Below are 22,661 nucleotides of genomic sequence, written 5' to 3' on the forward strand. Positions count from 1 at the left end.
ATGGATAGGACCAAGATGCGGATTGAGGGAAATAAGCCATCTTTTAATGAAAAACAGCAAACAAGACACTACAAACTACAAAACAACAAACGTGACTAACCTTCAACTGTCCTGTGAGGACACAGGAACAAACACCCACAAAACACCAGTGAAACCCTGGCTGCCTTTGTATGACTCTCAATTAGAGACAAACAATACACACCTGTCTCTAATTGAGAATCATACCAGGCCGAACACAAAACCCCACATAGAAATACAAACATAGACAAACCCACCCAACTCACGCCCTGACCAACTAAAATGAATACAAAACAAAGGAAAACAGGTCAGGAACGTGACAGACTGTCATCGGATGAAGTTGTTTCTTGGTTATTTTGGTTGGTTCTTGGTTAGTTTGGTTGGTTTTGTGCAAGCTACCTATGCTGTGAAAAATGTCTGTGCTTTTTTGTATTTGGTGGTGTTTTCGCTGTAAAACATTTAAAAAATCGGACATGTTGGCTGGATTCACAAGATGTTTATCTTTCATTTGCTGTATTGGACTTGTTAATGTGTGAAAGTTAAATATTTCAAAAAAATATCTTTTGAATTTCGCGCCCTGCACTTTGACTGGCTGTTGTCATATGTGTACCGACACCGGGCTTGCAGCCATAAGAAGTCAAACCACCACACCCGTCGATTCCGCATTTCATATCTGCGCTGCTACTTGCTGTTTATAATCTATGCATAGTCACTTTACCCCTACCTACATGTGCAAATTATGTCAACTAACCTGTACCGTTGCACATTGACTCGGTACCAGTGCCCCCTGTATATAGCCTCATTATTGTTATTTTATAGTGTTACTTTTTACAATTTGTTTTACTTTAGTTTAAAAAAAAATATTTTCTAAACTCAATTTCTTGAACTGCATTGTTGGTTAAGGGCTTGCAAGTCAGCATTTCACGGTAAGGTCTACTGTTGTATTCTGCGCATGTGACAATAAACATTTGATTTGATTTTGATTTGAAAGGTGGCAGAGCTAGAGCGGTGCTTGTCAGACCATGAGACATCCTAGAAAATCGGTCTTCTCACGAAAATGTCTGTAGCATCCGAACGGCATGGGTTACACACTAATATGACCCTCCTGTGGAAAAATGAGTTTCACGAACACAGACATGTCGGTTGCTCTAGGATGCCTGCAAGCCTCACAAGAGCCCTTGTTGTTCCATGTAGGGAATCTGTTATTCAATGCGTTTGTATGGACTAATAGCAGTAAGGCCAAATTACATTTTCATAATACTAAAAATAAATACAGTACTAGTCAAAAGTTTGGACACACCTACTCATTCAAGGGTTTTTCCTTATTTTTACTATTTCTACATCGTAGAATAATAGTGAAGACATAAACTATGAAATAACACATATGGAATCATGCAGTAACCTAAAAAGTGTTATACAAATCACATATGTTATATTTGAGATTCTTCAACGTAGCCACCCTTTGCCTTGATGACAGCATTGCACATTCTTGGCATTCTCTCAACTTGCTTCACCTGGAATGCTTTTCCAACAGTTCCCACATATGCTGAGCACTTGTTGGCTGGTCATCTGATGCAGCACGTCATCACTCTCCATCTTTTTCAAATAGCTCTTACACAGCTTGGAGGTGTGTAGGGTCATTGTCCTGTTGAAAAACCAATGATAGTCCCACTAAGCGCAAACCAGATGGGATGGCGTATCGCTGCAGAATGCTATGGTAGCCATGCTGGTTAACCTGTTGAGGCTGGGGGCGCTGTTGTCACTATTTATGCTAATCGTGTAATTTTTGAAACGGCTTCCCACAAAATTCTTGATCGTACAATATGCATATTATTATTATTATTGGATAGAAAACAGTCTATAGTTTCTATAGGAGTTGAAATTTTGTCTCTAAGTGGAACAGAACCCATTCTACAGCAATTTCCCTGACATGGAGTCAGATTTCAGAAATGTTGGCCCCTGATCTGGAGTCAGTTAAAAGGCCACAGTTATTGCTATGAGTATACGGACACTGCTTACATCTTCCCCTGGATGCCTTTACGTGATGACGATTTGAATGGGGTCGATTGCGCGTTCACAGGCACTACAAATTAAAAAACCCTGTAGCTAGTCACTCTTTTGGAGCTGCGTCATGCGCCTGGAGGACACCGACCCGCACCTGTTCCAAGCATTAGTGTTGGGAGTAATCTTTCTCCGGTCATGTTAAGACTCGTTATAGGAGTTAAAAACATCATAAGGTAGTTAATTGAAAGCGTTTTATAGCAATTTATATCCGTTTAGTGCGATTTTGGGACATTTATTTCTGAAACGCTGTGAATCGCTGGGCACGCTTCCAGTTCATGCTGAACGCAGTTGGCATTTCCACATGGCAAGAGGACAGCTTTCCACCAAAAGACGATTAGACCCAAGAAAGGATCCTTTGCCCAAGATACTGATGGAAGAACAGCTCAAAGTAGGACATTTTTATTATGATAAATCGTGTTTCTGTCGAAAAATGTTAGTGGCTTAGGACGCCATGTTTTTTGACGTAGCTTCGCTTGGCGCAAACTGTATTGAAAAGTAAGGATAATTAAAAAAATGTAATTCCGCGATTGTATTAAGAATTAAATTGTCTATCAATCGCTGTCCACCCTATATTTTTTAGTCACGTTTATGAGTATTTATGTATACGAGTAGATCACTGTCTAATATGGCGCGCGGACATTTTCTCACCAGCTGGGCTACTTTCCCCATTGTCTAACCATGATTTTGGTGGCTAAATATGCACATTTTCGAACAAACTGTATATGCATGTTGTAATGTGATGTTACAGGGGTGTCATCTGAAGAATTCTGAGAAGGTTAGTGAAAAAAATAATATATTTTGGCGATGTTGACGTTATCGCTCACTTTGGCTAGAATTAATGCTGGGCTGCTATGTGCTATGTGCTATGCTAATATAACGATTTATTGTGTTTTCGCTGTAAGACACTTAGAAAATCTGAAATATTGTCTGTATTCACAGGATCTGTGTCTTTCGATTAGTGTATGCTGTGTATTTTTACGAAATGTTTGATGATTAGTAAGTAGGTAAACACGTTGCTCTATGTAGTTATTCTAGTCCATTTGTGACGGTGGGTGCAATTGTAACCTATGCCATCTACCTGAAATATGCACATTTTTCTAACAAAACCTATCCCATACCATAAATATGTTATCAGACTGTCATCGGATGAGTTTTTTTCTTGGTTAGGGGCTATAAATATCTTAGTTTAGCCGAATTGGTGATAGCTACTGGTGTTGGTGGACAAATAAAAGATGGTGGATTATGCTAATGTGTTTTTAGGTAATAGATGTACATCTTTACATATTGTGTCTTCCCTGTAAAACATTTTAAAAATCGGACATGTTGGCTGGATTCACAAGATCTGTGTCTTTCATTAGCTGTATTGGACTTTAATGTGAAAATATTTTTTTTGAATTTCGCGGCTCTGCCTTTTCAGTGGGGGTGGGGGGGGAGTGCCGCTAGTGGCACCCTCATCCTAGACAGGTTAAGTGTGTCTTGATTTATAAACAAATCCCGATAGTGTCACCAGCAAAGCACCCCCACACCAGCATACCTCCTCCTCCTCCATGCTTCACGGTGGGAAACACATATGCGGAGGTAATCCGTTCACCTACTCTGCGTCTCAGAAAGACACTGTGGTTGGAACCAAAAATCTCAAATTTGGACTCATCAGACCAAATGACAGATTTTCACCGGTCTAATGTCCATTGCTCATGTTGCTTGGCTCAAGCAAGTCTCTTCTTATTATTGGTGTCCTTTAGTAGTGGTTTCTTTGCAGCAATTCGACCATGAAGGCCCGATTCACCTCTGGCAGTTGATGTTGAGATGTGTCAGTTACTTGAACTCTGTGAGGCATGTAAGAACACAATTGCAAGATTATGTTATAATTCTGTAATTGCATCAAATGGTTGTTTTTTTGCAACATAATACAGTGTTCTTATAACTCTATTGTGTCTGTGTGAACTGAAAGTGGGCCTCTGGGAGATTTTACACTGACAGGAGATTTACAATGTCTTTGGGTGATACCGCATTCCAGAGCATGAGTTAATGCTTCTGTTCTATAAGGTACCAGGGAGAGATGGCTCGGAGCCAGACCCTGGTTTCTACACAATGAGAACAGTTTTAACAGCAGATACTGGCTGCTGTAAATTATAAGTATCTCTCATACACATTTTAACCTTGTGACCCATTCCATACATCTGTTGTTTGTCATGTAGACTGAAGTGGGTGTATCTTGGCTATAAAATACATTTATACCTTTGTCTCGGGGCTCTCAGCAAATCATCTGAGGGCGATCATTAACGTAGAGCAGTCAATCAATTCACTTTATATGTGTGTGTTGTATTGACCTGCTCCCTTATTAATAAGTGAATAAAGATTTAGTTTAAGTATAACTCTGACTTGTGTGATAAATTTGTCTCCCCTTATTTGATAGTAAAGAAATTAACCACCACAAGCATTTATTTGGGCTGCAATTTCTGAGGCTGGTAACTCTAATGAACTTATCCTCTGCAGCGGAGGTAACTCTGGGTCTTCCTTTCCTTTGGCATTCCTCCTGAGAGAAAGTTTTATCATAGCGCTTGATGGTTTTTGCGACTGCACTTGAAGAAACTTTCAAAGTTATTGACATTTTCCGGATTGAATGGCCTTCATGTCTTAAAGTAATGATGGACTGTAATTTATCTTTGCTAATTTGAGCTGTTCTTGCCATAATATGGATTTGGTCTTTTACCAAATAGGGCTATCTTCTGTAATACCACCCCTACCTTGTCACTACACAACTGATTGGATCAAACGCATTAAGAAGGAAATAAATTCCACAAATGAACAAGACACACCTGTTAATTGAAATGCATTCCAGTTGACTACCGAATGAAGCTGGTGAAAGAATGCCAGGAGTGCAATGCTGTCATCAAGGCAAAGGGTGGCTACTTTGAAGAATCTCAAACATAACATATATGATTTGTATAACCCTTTTTAGGTTACTACATGATTCCATATGTGTTATTTCATAGTTTATGTCTTCACTATTATTCTACAATGTAGAAAATAGTAAAAATATAAATAAAGAAAAAACCCTTGTATGAGTTGGTGTGTCCAAACTTTTGACTGGTACTGTATATTTGTTAGATACTTCAAGGGATCTTAAAATGTAAAATTAAATATCTAACTGATTCTTGGTAAGACGTTCTTAAAACAATTCCAAATAACTTAGTAGACAATAACAATAACAGGGGAGGTTAGCATATTTTGGGCGTATGCTATTTATGCCTCTGCAACTTCTCACTCATCAATATTCACGATTCATTCAGGATTTTCCATAATCATGGTAGCATTCACATTAATGTAGAAGTGTTTAGGAACATATTCTATTCTTATTTACAATAAGTGACACAATACATTATTTACCATTCATTTCTATTTGGCACAAAATGATCTGAAACACAACCATAACAAACAGCAAATGCATCCAACAAATTTATAGTCACAAGCTTAATGTAGTCATTGAGTGTTATGAATATGGGACCAAATAATTAACTTTTTACTATTTTAATACACATATAAGTGATTTTGTCCCAATACATTTGGTTCCCTAAAATGGTGGGACTATGAACAAAAAGTGGTGTAATTTCTAAACGGTTCACCCGATATGGATGAATATTCCCTCAAATTAAAGCTGACAGTCTACAATTTAACCTCTTAGTCATTGTATCATTTCAAATCCACAGTGCTGGAGTACAGAGCCAAAACAATACAAAATGTGTCACTGTCCCAATACTTTGGGAGCTCACTGTATTATAAGTACATTTTCTGAAATTGCAATGCACATTTTTTTCTCCCCTTTTTAAGAAACGCTGCTAACATTTTAGTAACGAGACGTGTATTCCCTTGTTTTCTTTACTAGTAAAACATTGTAATTTGTTATAGATAAGGACAGTCTTCAAGTATTCCAGAAAATGTATACATGAGTTCAAGTAGTTTCACTTCATGAAATGTGTCAAATAAGTTACTCTACCAGATGTTTTACTAACACATATTTCGATTCACCAAAGTGAAGGTGTTATCGACCTTTGAAATAAATGACGATTTTTGATGTAGTATCCTGAACTGCAATCGGTGTGCATAACTCCTCGTTTTTTATGCATAGCTCCCATTGACATCAATCAACTATTGAAGGAAAGTTCATTTGGAGCAGAGAACAAAGTTACTTCGAGGGATAGAGCAATCCATCCTTATGTGCTGTGCACTTTGCCGAAAACTCTTTAAGGAATGGAAAGATGGGTAAGATTAGGAATTAGTATTTCTTTCCCCGAATGTACATTAAATACCCCCTTGAGCAGTTTCTTTCTCAAATGGATACAAGTGACTATTTCATATTTGCATAGATTACTGTGTATCCCGCAGCATTTTTTTCATACTTAGAAAATATAGTGCTTTTGAATAATAATATCATTTTTCAATTCATGGATATATCCCCAAAGCCCCTTTTCCTTATGTATGAATGAATTTACTCAATAAGTGTTGTTTAGTGACTTTCGCATTAAGTGTCTCAGTTTAAATGTGTCAATAGAACACTACCTTGTAACATTCAGACCAACAAGCAGAATGTTTTCAAAAGTATTAAATTACCTTTACATTTTTTTATGTAAAAAATTGTACCCCCTTTTTTTCACAATTTTGTGATTACGATCTTGTCACATTGCTGGAACTCCCGAACGTGCTCGGGAGAGATGAAAGGTCATGCGTCCTCTGAAACACCCACCCGGAAGCCAGCTGCACCAACTTATCGGTGATAATCCAAGTTAAGCCCCCCGGCCAAACCCTCCCCTAACCCGGACGACGCTGGGCTAATTGTGCGCCGCCCTATGGGACTCCAGGTCACGGTCGTTAATGACACAGTCTGGGATTCAACCCCAGGCTGTAGTGACACCGCAACACTGCGATACAGTGCCTTAGACCGCTGTGCCAATCGGGAGGCAGCAAATGACTTTCTTGCTGAGTGTCATTCATGTTGGCATGTACACAAAAACATGCACACACACACTTGCACACACACACTTGTGTAAATCGATGTTGAACAGATCCGAGCTGCCTTTCCCTGAGAGTGTGAGATGGCTGATAAGCAACATCTTGCGGCTACTTTCCTGCTCTCCTCAGCACAGACATAACTCCAAACACATGACTATGGATGAGACAAGTCCACTCAGAGGAGGGTATACCAGCCCTCCAGCGCTGGAGTACAAAGGCTGCATTCTCTCTCATTTTCTCTCTGCCTCTCTCTCTCTTTCTCGCTCTCTCTCCTTTTCTCCTCTCTCACTCAACCCCCTCTCATTCTTCTTCCAATTTATTTATCCTCACTCTGTCCCCCTCTCTCCCATCCTCCTCCACTTCCTACCTGTCTGTCATTCCCAGGGGGAGCCAGTCAGCTAAATGAAAGCGTATCAAAGCCAACAGCTCTGCCAGGAGGCATAGAAGCGATATATCCACCAAGGACACTATAATTGGGACTAATTGGCTTCTTCCAAAGGCCACTAAATTGTGCAGCTCACTAATCTTCATTATACTGAGCACAGGTGCTAAGTGATCAACACTTAAGACATGAGGTGTCTAAATGAAGTGAGTGATGTTATGTACAGTGTCCATATTAGGACAGCCTGAGACGGTGTTAAGCCTGAGACGGTCCTAATATGTTCACTGTAGTTAAGAATTGAATTTAGGCCTATCTAAGTGGTTTTTGCACAAGGTTTAGAGTTGCCGGTTCTGATTTAAATGCGGCAAATCGGAAAGGTTGCAGTGCGTCCAACAACGTGGACTGAAACCAAATGAAATGGCTCTCATCAACTGCAATTGTACCGAGAGGAAGTAGCCCAAACGATGTAGCCCAGACAATCTTTTTAGGGAGCCTTTTTGTATTGGAACAGTACATGCTAGATAATATTTAATCAAACCAATTTATTTATAAAGCCCTTTTTTACATTACATCAGCAGATGTCACAAAGTAATATACAGAAACCCAGCCTAAAACCCCAAACAGCAAGCAATGCAGATGTAGAAGTGCGGTGGATAGGAAAAACTCCCTAGAAAGGCAGTAACCTATGAAGAATCCTAGAGAGGAACCAGGCTCTGAGAGGTGGCCAGTCCTCTTCCTGCTGTGCCGGGTGGAGATAAGAAAGGTTTCTTATGCCATTCACCACATGCCATGATTGCCCTAATGCTTTTCTTGTGACAGAGAACTTTGAAGCCCAAATGCATAGATCAATGGCACTCACACTGAACCCAATTGGATTTTCTCAGTAACAAAAAACAACCCAGGGCCGTAACTACATATGAGGACATCGACGTCCAGACCTCAGTCTATGCTATATATTTGTACACAATAATGAAAACCAATTACGGGTCAACATCTAAATATTGCTCCAAGTGTTGATCAAAGCTCAGAATGATTATATTCTTGATCTGACTGAAATCTATTTGCACCTGCCTCTTTAGAAAGGAGTGGAATCATGAACAGTGAGGTTGTTAGTTATGATCGCATGCGTCCCCCGGACTTGCCTCCCGGATTTGCCTTTTTAGCAGCACATTCACCGCTTTCTCAAATGGCTAACTCGTGGGCCTGAGAAGTGAAACAAACTACCCCATCTCGCAGTCGGCTCAAGTAGGCAACTGGAGACGCTGCTGATAGTGTCTTTGCAAGATGCCGGACAAAATTATGGCCATTTTGATAAAAATGCAAACAATACAGTTCAAAAAATGTAATACCTATTAATTTATATCGGTGGTTGTTTGTCTTATCTCGATCGCCCACTGGAGTTTATAGTTTACCCATTACCCACCTTTACTGATATTAATACAGAATCCTAATTAATATTCGAATAAATCATGAAAATGTGATAATACGATCATCTGTGTGCTCTACCTCTTGAAGCTAGGGGGCAGAATTTTTATGTTTGGAAAAAATAACGTTCCCAATGTAAGCTGCCTATTTCTCAGGCCCAGATGCTAGAATATGCATATAATTGACAGATTAAGATAGAAAACTCTAAAGTTTCCAAAACTGTCATAATATTGCCTGTGAGTATAACAGTATAATCCCTGTTCCATTGACTGCCTTTTGTCATTTTAAAGGGATATCAACCAGATTCATTTTCCAATGGCTTCCACAGGGTGTGAACAGTCTTTAGACATAGTTTCAAGCTTTTATTCTGAAAAATGAGCGAGATTTATCAAAACCCGTCAGTGGATAGACGTATGTCCTTCCATTAGTTCATGCGTGCGAAAGTTGTAGCTTGACATTTTCTTTATCTCTGTTATTGAATAGTTTACCGTCCGGTTGAAATATTATCGATTATTTATGTTAAAAACAACCTGTGGATTGATTATAAAAAACGTTTGACATGTTTCTACGAACTTTACGGATACTTTTTGGAATTTTCGTCTGCCGTTCATGACTGCTCGAGCCTGTTGATTTCTGAATATAACGCACCAACCAAATGGAGGTTTTTGGATATAAAAATAATATTTATCGAACAAAAGGAACATTTATTGTGTAACTGGGAGTCTCGTGAGTGCAAACATCCGAAGATCATTAAAGGTAAGCGATTCATTTTATTGCTTTTCTGACTTTCGTGACAAATCTACATTGCTGCTAGCTGTTCGTAAAGTTTTGTCTAGTGATCGATAAACCCACAAATGCTTGGATTACTTTCGCTGTAAAGCATATTTTCAAAATCTGACACGATAGGTGGATTAACAACAAGCTAAGCTTTGTTTTGGTATATTTCACTTGCGATTTCATGAAAATACATATTTTTTGTATTTTTTTGTATTTAAATTTGGCGCTCTGCAATTCAGCGGTTGTTTACGAAAATGATCCCGTTAAAGGGATCCGTGCGCCAAGAGGTTTAATGTCTGTTTGTGCAGAGCTTGATTAGTGCGTCGCCCCACGGACCTCCCGGGTGGCGCAGTGGTCTAGGGCACTGAATCGCAGTGCTAGCTGCGCCACCAGAGTCTCTGGGTTCGCGCCCAGGCTGGTCTGGGTTCGCGCCCAGGCTCTGTCGCAGCCGGCCGCAACCGGGAGGTCCGTGGGGCGACGCACAATTGACCTAGCGTCGTCCGGGTTAGGGAGGGTTTGGCCGGTAGGGATATCCTTGTCTCAGTATGTAAAATGTAATCAAATGTATGCACTCTACTGTAAGTCGCTCTAGATAAGAGCGTCTGCTAAATGACTAAAATGCAAATGTAAATGTAATGCTTAGGAATACAAGTGTGTACACTATGTAATTTGAGAAAAGAGATCTATTTAAAGAGTTGATGACACCACACTCCAAAAAGCAAGTTCTGCAGGTTAGTCTAGTTTTGTCTAATCTTGATTATTGTCCAGTCGTTTGGTCCAGTTTGCAACCAAAGACCTAGTTAAGCTGCAGCTGGCCCAGATCAGAGCTGCACGTATTGCTCTTCATTGTAATCAGAGGGCTGATATAAACACTATGCATGCCAGTCTCTCTGGAGAGGTGAAGAGAGACTGACTGCATCACTTCTTCTTTTTATAAGAAACATTGTGTTGAAAATCCCAAATTGTTTGCATAGTCAACTTACACACAGCTCTGACACACACACTTACCCCACCAGACATGCCCCCAGGGGTCTTTTCACAGTCCCCAAATCTAGAACAAATTCAAGAAAGCGTACAGTATTATATATAGCCATTGTTGCATGGAACTCTGTTCCATCTCATATTGCTCAAACAAACAGCAAACCTGGTTGAAAAAACAGATAAAGCAACACCTCACGGCACAACGCCTCTCCCCCATTTAACCTAGGTAGTTTGTGTGTATGCAGTGATATGTAGGCTTCGTGTGCCTTTAAAAAAAATGCACTTGAGCTGTTCTTGTTTATTAATGTTCTGTATTATGTCATGTTTCATGTTTTGTGTGGACCCCAGGAAGAGGAGGTGCTGCCTTTGCAACAGCTTGTCACGGCCGTCGTTGAAGGAAGACCAAGGTGCAGCGTGGTGACCGTACATTTTCTTTTTATTTGGGAAAAAGACGCAGAACAAAACAATAAACACTACAAAACAAACCGTGAAGCTCAAAGGCTATGTGCCCTAAACAAAGTCAACTTCCCACAAAGACAGGTGTAAAAAAGGGCTACCTAGGTATGGTTCTCAATCAGAGACAACGATAGACAGCTGCCTCTGATTGAGAACCACACTCGGCCAAACACAAAGAAATACACAACATAGAACATAGAATACCGACCCCAACTCACGCCCTGACCAAACCAAAAATAGAGACATAAAAAAGGATCTCTAAGGTCAGGGTGTGACACAGCTAATGGGGATCCCTAATAAAATACTAAATACCAAACTGACTCAACAGTTGCTGTTGCTACGTATCAGTGTGAATAGTTTCTCATATTTCCCCCCGTTCAAAGTTATAACATTACAATTGTATAGCTACGGCTATGTGTTTGTAGATTAACTGAGGTGAGTGAATCTACAGCAACTACGGCAATAATGTCTGGGTCATTTTTGCTTGTTTTTGCTGTTCTTCAATTAGCATTTATATGTTTATTTTATTCTATAGAAATGCAGTAATTGAGCCCCTTCCAGACCTCACAAAAACTCAAACCCTGGTTACGTCCTCAGAACCACCTTCGAGACCTTAGAAGAAATCAAATTAAAATATTAAAGAGATTAACAGTAGCCAGGGTGGTCTATTGTATCCTGGCTTTAATCGCAACCAACAAAATGGAGAGGCAACCTTATAATGTACATTTTGAAAATGATTAAGTCAAAAAAAGTGAGTCAGATCCTAAATGACTGAAAATGAATTTGGCCCCACAGTTTACACTATTTACATGTATATTTTAGCAGACGTTCTTATCCAGAGTGACTTACATAGGGTTAAGTGCCTTGTTCAAGGGCACATTGGCAGATTTTTCACCTCGGGGATTCTTAACCGCTAGGCTACCTGCCCTCCATAACTATTCCTAACACTATTCCGCGTTGTCTACGGACCAAAACAAGTAGCGTTTCTGCAGTTTGTTGTGCAATTTGAAGGGAGAATAAAAACACATTGCCAACTGGTGAACATTACTTCACCCTCATATAGTCCTGGGCAACGGAGACATGATGTTGCTAGGCCAGCTCTCCCCTCAATATCAGAATAACTTTATGTAGAGAGAGAGAGATAGAGATGCCTTGCAGGGATGCCAGAGCGGAGGAGGGCTACTATCAGGACTACCAGGTTCCACCTCACCAGACTGGCTCTCATTACACAGCTAGCCAACGCAGAGAATGGGTTTCAATTAGCATGTCAGTCAGCCATAGAGGCCCGAGACTGGGCCACCACGGGGACCTGGCACTCCCAACACCACAGGCAAACAAACTCCCAGCATTAATAAAAGGGAGAAAACACAGACGGCAGAAAGGTCGAGCCACTGTGAGGGAAATTGGAAAGTGGCCGAGCTACCTCTGCTGCGACGGCACAGCGTGCACTTGAGTGATGGGCAATACTATACACCTTCTCAACAGCTGTGCCGCTGCTTTCGACCGTGGGTCCTCAGGCCAGTTATTCTCCTGGTTTTAATGAAGGGGGAAAAGGTAAGTTGAGTGTTAACATTTGGAAGTTTGGCTCCAGGGGAGAGACTGTCTCTTCCCTGTGGTGGGTGGATGTGATACTTGTATAGTGGTGGGAACTGTGCCAACTTGATCTCACAACAAACTCTCACATTGTCCAAATTGTAACAGCCTGATAAATGCTCACATACTCTGAATAATAACAATGAGTAATTATCGGATGGCTTTCCAAATGACCAAGATTTACATGAAATAGCGAGTGGTTAAGGTTAGGGTTTGGGTAGATTTAGGCAAAGGCTTAGAAAACCTGTATTGACACTTGTGGATTATGGGTCCTGCATGTTATGTCCCCAGCCAAGCAGCCTACAAGCAATGAGAGGGATGACGTTTCTATTAACAAGCTGGTGAGAGATGCTGACTCCACAATGGGTCTGCTGTTGAGGTCATTGTGGAATGGAGGAGGGTTCAGAAAATGAAGGCCATAATTCGACTTTCTGTCCCTTGCATTGTGTGTTCATGTAACAGCAAAGCACTGTCAGTGGTCAATTTATTTGACCAAGGTGCTCCACTGAGCCATTTGGTACTTTTTACCAGCAGAGTGGCATTTTAATGTGGCATTTTACTACCCCATTTTAATTTTATTAAGAAGACAATTACTGTCAGCTTACATTGTTCTTTGACCCAGTGTATGATGCTTTTTATTTGTGTAGAGTTTTGGGAAATGTATCATGGCAGTGTTGCACATAAGCAGTTTTTGGCTTGAATTGTTTATTGTTATATCTTCTCTGTATGCGTTACAACAACTGTGCTCAGATGATACAGCAGAAACGTCTTACTTCAGGAAGGTAACAACAAAGGAAGATAACTGTACTCTGTACTCTTATTTCAATGCAATATTTATTTTCTTTGTTTCCACAAAGTAGATATTCAAAGGAACAAAAGCTGGGGTGTTCTTCGACAACAGACATATGGTCAAGGACAATTGTAGGAGCCCAGACTTGTTCACCATACATTATAGTTTGCTTGCTTCAGGAAGGTAAGAATAAGTTATCTACTTGTCACTGAGTCTCAAAGTAGCAAATATAAAAGTGAGAAGTCATGATGGAGCAAGAGAAAGATTAGTAGGAAAAGATATACAGTGCCTTCAGAAAGTACTCAGACCCCTTGGCTTTTTCCATATTTTGTTACGTTATAGCCTTATTCTAAAATGGATTAAATAAATACAATCCTCAGAAATCTACACACAATACCCCATAATGACAAAGCAAATAAAACGTTTTTTTAGACATTTTTGCAAATGTATATTTAAAAAATATCTGAAATACCTTATTTACATAAGTATTCAGATCCTTTGCTATGCGACACAAAATTGAGCTGAAGTGCATCCTGTTTCCATTGATCATCCTTGAGATGTTTCTACAACTTGATTGGAGTCCATCTGTGGTAAATTCAATTAATTGGACATGATTTGGAAATGCACACATCTGTCTATATAGCCACGAGGTCGAAGAAATTGTCCATAGAGCTCTGAGACAGGATTGTGTCGAGGCACAGATCTGGGGAAGGGTACCAAAACATTTCTGCAGCATTGAAGGTCCCCAAGAACCTCATCCCATCCAACCTGACAGAGCTTGAGAGCATCTGCAGAGAAGAATGGGAGAAACTCCCCAAATACAGGTGTGCCAGGCTTGTAGCGTCATACCCAACAACACTTGAGGCTGTAATCGCTGCCAAAGGTCCTTCAACAAAGTACTGAGTAACGGGTCTGAATACTTATGTAAATGTAATTAAAAAAATTATACGTTTACAAAAGTTTCTGTAAACCTTGTTTTGCTTTGTCATGATGGGGTATTGTGTGTAGATTGATCAGGGGGGAAAAAAATATTTAATCAATTTTAGAATAAGGCTGTAACATAACAAAATGTGGAAAAAGTCAAGGGGTCTGAATACTTTCCGAAGGCACTCTATCTGTAACAGTCCTGACCTGTTTTATGTTGTTTTTTATGTGTTTATGGTCAGGGCATGTGTTTTGGGTGGGCAGTCTATGTTATCTGTTTCTATGTTGGTTTCGGTGTGCCTGGTATGGCTCTTGATTAGAGGCAGGTGGTTTGCATTTTCCTCTAATCAAGAGTCATATTTAGGTAGGGCATTATCACTGTGTGTTTGTGGGTGATTGTCTCCTGTGATGTCTTCGTGTCGTTATTCGATGTATATTCACAAACGGGACTGTTTGGCTGTTCGTTTTGTTTCGATGTCGTCTGTTGCCTGTTCGTGAGTTTACGTTTCAGTTATGTAAGTTTATGTTCAGGTTTTCGTTCTACGTCGTTTTGTTATTTTGTAGTTTGAAAGTGTTTTGTTTAGTTTTCGTGTTGCCATCTGCATTGTTGTAATTTATAATAAAGATGGCATATTTCCCAGACTCCGCATTTTGGTCAGAAGATCCTTCTCTCCTCACCTCATCTGAGGAGGAGGAGAGCGACAGCTCTTACAGATTCACCCACCAAAATACAGAGACCAAGCGGTATGGGAATGCTCGACGGAGCAATAAGGATTTCTGGACTTGGGAGGAGATATTGGACGGTAGAGGACCTTGGGCTCAACCAGGGGAATATCGCCGTCCTAAGGAGGAGAAGAGGGCAGCCACAGCCCAGGAGCGCTGGTATGAGGAGGCAGTGCGACGACGCGGTTGGGAGCCCGTGAGTAAGACCCAAAAATTTCTTGGGGGGGGGCACACGAGGAGTGTGGTAAAGCCGGGTAGGATACCCGAGCCAATTCCCCGTGCTTACCGTGGAGGTAGAAGGCGTCGTACTGGTAAGACACCGTGTTATGCGGTAAAGCGCACGGTGTCCCCAGTACGCGTGCTTAGCCCAGTGCGGGCTATTCCACCTTGCCGCACTGGGAGGGCTAGGTTGGGCATCGAGCCGGGTGCCATGAAGCCGGCCCAACGTAGCTGGTCTCCAGTACGTCTCCTCGGGCCGGTGTACATGGCACCAGCCTTACAGGTGGTGTCCCCGGTTCGCCTGCATAGCCCAGTGCGGGCTATTCCACCTCGCCGCACTGGCAGGGCTACGGGGTTCATTCAACCTGGTAGGGTTGGGGAGGCTCGGTGCTCAAGAGCACGTGTCCTCCTTCACGGTCCGGTATATCCGGTGCCACCTCCATGTACCAGTCCTCCGGTGGCAGCCCCCCGTACCAGGCTGTCTCTCCGGGTTCTCTCTCCTGCTGTTTCCTCCTCTCCAGCGCAGCCGGTGCCAAGACCACGCACCAGGCTGTCTCTCCTTCTCCTCCCTACAGAGCTATCTGTCTCCCCAGCGCCATCTGAGCCATCCGTCTCCCCAGCGCCATCTGAGCCATCCGTCTCTCCAGCGCCATCTGAGCCATCCGTCTCCCCAGCGCCGTCTGAGCCATCCGTCTGCCATGAGCCTGCAAAGCCGCCCGTCTGCCATGAGCCTGCAAAGCCGCCCGTCTGCCATGAGCCTACAGAGCCATCCGCCAGACAGGAGCCGCTAGAGCCGTCAGCCAGACAGGAGCCGCTAGAGCCGTCAGCCAGACAGGATCTGCCAGAGCCGCCAACCAGACAGGATCTGCCAGAGCCGCCAACCAGACAGGATCTGCCAGAGCCGCCAACCAGACAGGATCTGCCAGAGCCGCCAGCGAGCCATGAGCAGCCAGAGCCGTCAGAGAGCCATGAGCAGCCAGAGCCGTCAAAGAGCCATGAGCAGCCAGAGCCGTCAAAGAGCCATGAGCAGCCAGAGCCGTCAGTGAGCCATGAGCAGCCAGAGCCGTCAGAGAGCCATGAGCAGCCAGAGCCGTCAGAGCGCCATGAGCGTCGAGAGCCGTCAGCCTGCCATGAGCGTCGAGAGCCGTCAGCCTGCCATGAGCGTCGAGAGCCGTCAGCCTGCCATGAGCGTCAAGAGCCGTCAGCCTGCCATGAGCGTAGAGAGCCGTCAGCCAGCATGGACCTGCCAGAGCCGTCCAAACAGGACCTGCCAGAGTCCTTCAGCCGGGATCTGCCCCTTGTCCCGGTGTTGCCCCTTGTCCCGGTGCTGCCCCTTGTCCCGGTGCTGCCCCTTGTCCCGGTGCTGCCCCTTGTCCCGGTGCTGCCCCTTGTCCCGGTGCTGCCCCTTGTCCCGGTGCTGCCCCTTGTCCCGGTGCTGCCCCTTGTCCCAGTGATGGTCCTTATCCTGGTGCTGCCCCTTGTTCTGGTGCTGCCCCTTGTCCCGGTGCTACCCCTTGTCCCGGTGCTGCCCCTTGTCCTGGTGCTAGCTGTTTATTTAGGGGAAGGTAGTGTTAGGGTGGGCATTAGAAGGGGTAGAAAGAAGAGGGGAGTGACTATGGTGGTATGGGGACAGCGTCCTGAGCCGGAACCACCACCGTGGTCAACTGCCCACCCGGACCCTCCCCTGGACTTTGTGCTTGTGCGCCCGGCGTGCGCATCTTGAGGGGGGGGTACTGTAACAGTCCTGACCTGTTTTATGTTGTTTTTTATGTGTTTATGGTCAGGGCATGTGTTTTGGGTGGGCAGTCTATGTTATCTGTTTCTATGTTGGTTTCGGTGTGCCTGGTATGGCTCTTGATTAGAGGCAGGTGGTTTGCATTTTCCTCTAATCAAGAGTCATATTTAGGTAGGGCATTATCACTGTGTGTTTGTGGGTGATTGTCTCCTGTGATGTCTTCGTGTCGTTATTCGATGTATATTCACAAACGGGACTGTTTGGCTGTTCGTTTTGTTTCGATGTCGTCTGTTGCCTGTTCGTGAGTTTACGTTTCAGTTATGTAAGTTTATGTTCAGGTTTTCGTTCTACGTCGTTTTGTTATTTTGTAGTTTGAAAGTGTTTTGTTTAGTTTTCGTGTTGCCATCTGCATTGTTGTAATTTATAATAAAGATGGCATATTTCCCAGACTCCGCATTTTGGTCAGAAGATCCTTCTCTCCTCACCTCATCTGAGGAGGAGGAGAGCGACAGCTCTTACACTATCCCTGCCAAATCCTATTGCTTGTAATGTACTAAAATGCTTACTCCTTCAGATTGCTGAGTGTAGTGTTGTGTGCATGACTTAGAACATAATCATCTAAATACTATTGGGTTCTTCTCCTGAAACATTAAGTCCAGGCACCATAGGCTTAAATTACCTTTTTGCGTGTACTGGGTATTTTTGTCATCATAATGTCATGAAGTGTAAATACTTATAAATGGACATACAGTATATCCATAATTTCATAGCTCACTAACACTGAATCACACATCAAGTAAAAGCCCATTTCATAAATAATCTTACAAACTGGACTATATGTAGTAACTTATATTGAACAAAAATATAAAACACAACATGTAAAGTGTTGGTCCCATGTTTCATGAGCTGAAATAAAAGATCCCTGAAATGTTCCATATGCACAAAAGGCTTATTTCTCTCAGATTTTGTGCACAAATTTGTTTAGCATCCCTGTTAGTGAGCATTTCTTCTTTGCCAAGATAATCCATCCTTCTGACAGGTGTGGCACATCAAGAAGCTCATTAAACAGTATGATAATTTCACAGGTGCACCTTGTGCTAGGGACAACTGGCAGTACGACTGACTAATCTCGGTTTGGCGGATGCCAGGAGAACGCTACCTGCCCGAATGCATAGTGCCAGCAGTAAAGTTTGGTGGAATAATGATCTGGAGGCTGTTTATCATGGTTTGGGCTAGGCCCCTTAGTTCAATTGAAGGGAAATCTTAATGCTACAGCATACAATGACATTCTAGATGATTCTGTGCTTCCAACTTTGTGGCAACAATTTGGGGAAGGCCCTTTCCGGTTTCAGCATGACAATTTAACTGATTGCAGAAAGAATTAGACAGTTCCCAAACGTAACAGGTGCAGATGATCTCCTGATATACTGTACCTGACCAATATTGAAAACTCAATGCCCCCTTTGCTAATAATATTTTCAGAATACTCAAAAATTGTGGGAAAAAATGAAATAATGGTAATAGGAAAAATTAAAATAATAACACAAGATCTACAGCAATTTTTCACAAAAAATATGAAATACTTAGGATGTTTAATAAGTGACAACAAACAATATGTATAAATATATAAAGATAACTGTTTTCCATTACTCAACAATAGGAAAGCAAATCTAATTAAATGGAACATTTTTCCCATACATCTTATGGGTACAATAAGCCTCTTTGGAATGGAATGGCTCCCAAAGTTGTGCATTTATTTTCCGTAATACCAATTACCCCACCGAAGACATTCTTTAAAAAAAGTATACTCGGTCATCACAGACTTCATATGGGCAAATACAATTATTTGAATATAAAGGAAAGTTTAACGTCTTTCTAAGTCTGAGGGTGGTTTTAACATTCAAGACTTGGAAATGTATCAACTAGCTAACCAAGGCTTTTACTTCTGACATATAGATAAATGCTCATCCCCAGAATCTTTTTACATGTCTATTTTCAAAGTAAAAAGCTAAGAACATGAACAAATTCATAGTTGAGAACACTATAACAATATGCAAGCAAATTAAACATATTCTACAAGAACCAATATCAATCCCTAAAAACACAACCTTATGGAACAACCCTTGGATAGCTTTCCAGAATTCACGGATAAATTAGTCCACATGGAAAACTAAAGGCATAGAAACTGTAAATTACTTGGTAATAGGAAGTACTTTCATTTAAATTACAGCTTTAAAAAGCAATTTTGGATTGACTAATGTTGATATTTTCAAATACATGCAATTTAAAAGTTTATATCCCAACATTTTTGGACATCAGATCAATCTTTAGGGAATCTTATTTGCGTCATAAAAGGTTATTCATATGATTGGTAAGCTATACAAAACCTTACAGAGAGCCTATCCAACTGACAATCTCTAAACGATTGGATCCAAGACTTAAAAGCACAAGATGGAGTGAATGTTGGAACATAACTAACGAGATTACAGTTAACAAAACTTTTCGCTTAATCCAGTATAAATTCATGTATAGAATTTATTATACAAGAGCCATGTTTGTAGTGTAAAATTAATAATGACTCAAGAGTCCATGCTTTCTGGGAATGTTTTTATAATGTCCAAAAGTTATGGGCAATGTTAGAAAAGTTATCTGTTAGAAGTATTACAATGTAAATGTACTTTTAATCCGTCTGTCTGCATTTTTGAAGACATGGCATATGAGGGTGCAGTGAGATACCCAATTGGTTGGACAATACTTTTCTTGTCAATCATCTTAAAAAAATGTATACTGGAAATCAAACAATCCTCCATCGTTAAAGCAATGGAAGGGTCAAATATAGACTTCTGAACTTTATCCACAATGTTATATTTTATTTTGTTGTGACTCGAGCGATATCTCTCCCTCCATTTTACAGGTAAGTTCCAAAAGAAAGGAAACACTTGAGTAAATGAGGGATACAAAGTATATTGAAAGCACTTCCGGCATGGCAGCCTTAAGCTAGGTCGCTACCATGCTTCCACTTACAGTGCATCCTCCTTTAAAAGTTGCGAGCTTGCACCGCGGTACTTAGAGGTACCCATCGTCATGGCTTCATTGCTCCACACCACCGCAAGGGGGAGTTAGAGCACTCATTATGCATTTGTGTCCCAAGGTTTTTATATGACCAATCATATTGAGTAGTTCCAATGACATATTTGATGCGAGCCACCCGTCCATGGTTGAAGATGGCTGACAAAACATTACTGTGGAACCAAATGTAAGTAGTTATAACGTCATAACGAGTCAAGCAAAACATGTATTTGTAATTTGGGGTGTTTAATGTTTTAGGAACACCTGAGAACCAACAAACCAGGCTGTCGTCTTGTGAAACAGTGGATGTAAAGAATCTAGCTAGCTAAAGTATTTACTGCAAATTGAATGTACAATTGTGTAAGATTGCATTGCAATGCAGCTGAAGCAACATAGCTAGCTAACTATTTACTTGCTTATTGTTTAGTGGAGGATAAAAATAACTGTATGCCTATATATGTCTAGCTAGCTACAGTATGTAGCCAATCTGTGTATGGACCATAAAACGTTAGATTCTGAACTAATATTCATACCAATCTATGAACCTCAGCTATCATAGTTGTTGTATCAACTTCAAGTCTGAATGGCATTAATCAAGCCTATGGACAGAGTAGAATATAATAACTTTATTGTGCCAAGGATGTAAGTCCTATATACATGTACTGTAGTTATTACCACGCATGAGATTCCCACATTGTAGCCTGTACATTGAATATGCTGGGAGTCAGGAAGCAGGTGCCGAAAGTGAGGTTAATGAAAAGAATTAGGCAGATAAACAAAACAGGAGAAGCGTACTGAACGTGGGTAAAACCAATACTGGCTGATGACTGAGCCTATTGAGGGCTAAATATATGGAGAATAATCAAGGTGAGGATGAGGTCCAGGTCTGCGTAACGATGGGGAGCAGTTGTGCGTAATTATAGTTGCCAGGATTGGTTAGTAGACCGCTGATGTCATGCGCTGGAGCGGGAGTAAGTGTGACAGTACACGCTCCTGACCCACGGATACAGCCACAGGACGAGGACAGCCCCAAGGGCAAGGCGCTCCTCTGGCCATACCCCTCCCACTCATCAGGTACTGGAGCCGACCGCCATGACGTCGGGAATCCAGGAGGGACCTGAAGGCATAAGATGGGGTCCCATCGATGTCCAGGGAGAGGTGGAGGGTTGTCGCGGGGGACGGCACCAGCCAGGCGACCAGGAACCCCTGGCCTGAGGAGGGAAACATGAAAACAGGGTAAGATCCAGTAGTTGGTGGGGAGTTGTAATCGATATGCAACCTTGTTGACCCTCTGGAGGACCTTGAAGGCCCCCATAAACTGGGGCTCAGAGTCCGGCAGGGCAGGCAGAGCGGGAGGTTCCTGGTGGAGAGCCAGAAGTGATCACCTGGATGGAACATGGGAGCCTCACTGCGGTGACGGTCTGCCTGCTTCTTCTAGCGGTGGACAGCGTGCTGGAGCCTCATGTGGGAAGCCTCCAAACCTCCTCTGTGCGCTGGAACCATTCAAGGACACGCTCGGGGTCCTTGCGGCCAGGGCCGGCTGATATCCCAGGACGCAGTGGAAGGGAATCAGCCCAGTGGAGGTGTGACGAAGTGAGTTCTGGGCGTACTCTGCCCAGGGAAAAAACTGTGCCCACTCCCCCACCGGTCTTGGCAGTGACTCCTAAGGAACCTCCCCAGCTCCTGGTTGATCCTCTACACCTGCCCATTGTACTGAGGCTGGTACCTGGAGGCTGCTGAGGCACGGAAAGGGGAATGAGTTTCCTTGCAGGAGCGTACCGGGGAGATTTGGCTTGGGAACATATGGAGCAGGAAATGACATAGCGGGCGACGTCATGAGCCAAGGTGGGCCACCAGTACTTTGCGGAGATGGATTGAATAGTGCAGGTGATACCTGGGTGTCCAGCAGCGAGGGATGTGTGCGCCCAGGTCAACAGCCAATTCTTTACCCACCTGGGGATATAAGTGCTCTCCGGAGGGTAGGTAGCAGGTGCAGGTTCCCTCTCCAGAGCCTGGCAGATGTACATGTCTACGTCCCAAAGCGCGGGGGCAATGATTCAGGAGGATGGAATGATAGGCGCACTCAGGGCAGGAACATCTCCCGAATCGTGGAGACTGGACAGGGCATCGGCTTTGATGTTCTTTGAACCTGGGTGATATGAAGAAAAAGTCTCACCCTTCTTGACGTGGGTTCAGCCACCTCGCTGTCCATATGTACTACAGGTTACGATGGTTGGTAAGGATGAGAAATGGGTCCTTGGCGCCCTCCAGCCTGTGTCTCCACTCCTCTAATGCCAACTTCACAGCCAGTAGCTCCCAGTCACCAACGTCATAGTTCAATTTCTTTGAGTAGTATGCACATGGATACAATTTATTTGAGTAGTATGCACATGGATACAATTTCTTTGGGTACCTTGGATCTGGGTGTTTCAGCAACGGGGCGGAGATGAACCCTGCAGAGCTGTTTGCTAGCACAGGGAGAGGGTAGCGGTTCT

This window comes from Salvelinus fontinalis, chromosome 2 (genome assembly GCF_029448725.1).
Source record: "Salvelinus fontinalis isolate EN_2023a chromosome 2, ASM2944872v1, whole genome shotgun sequence".
NCBI classification, from domain to species: domain Eukaryota; kingdom Metazoa; phylum Chordata; class Actinopteri; order Salmoniformes; family Salmonidae; genus Salvelinus; species Salvelinus fontinalis.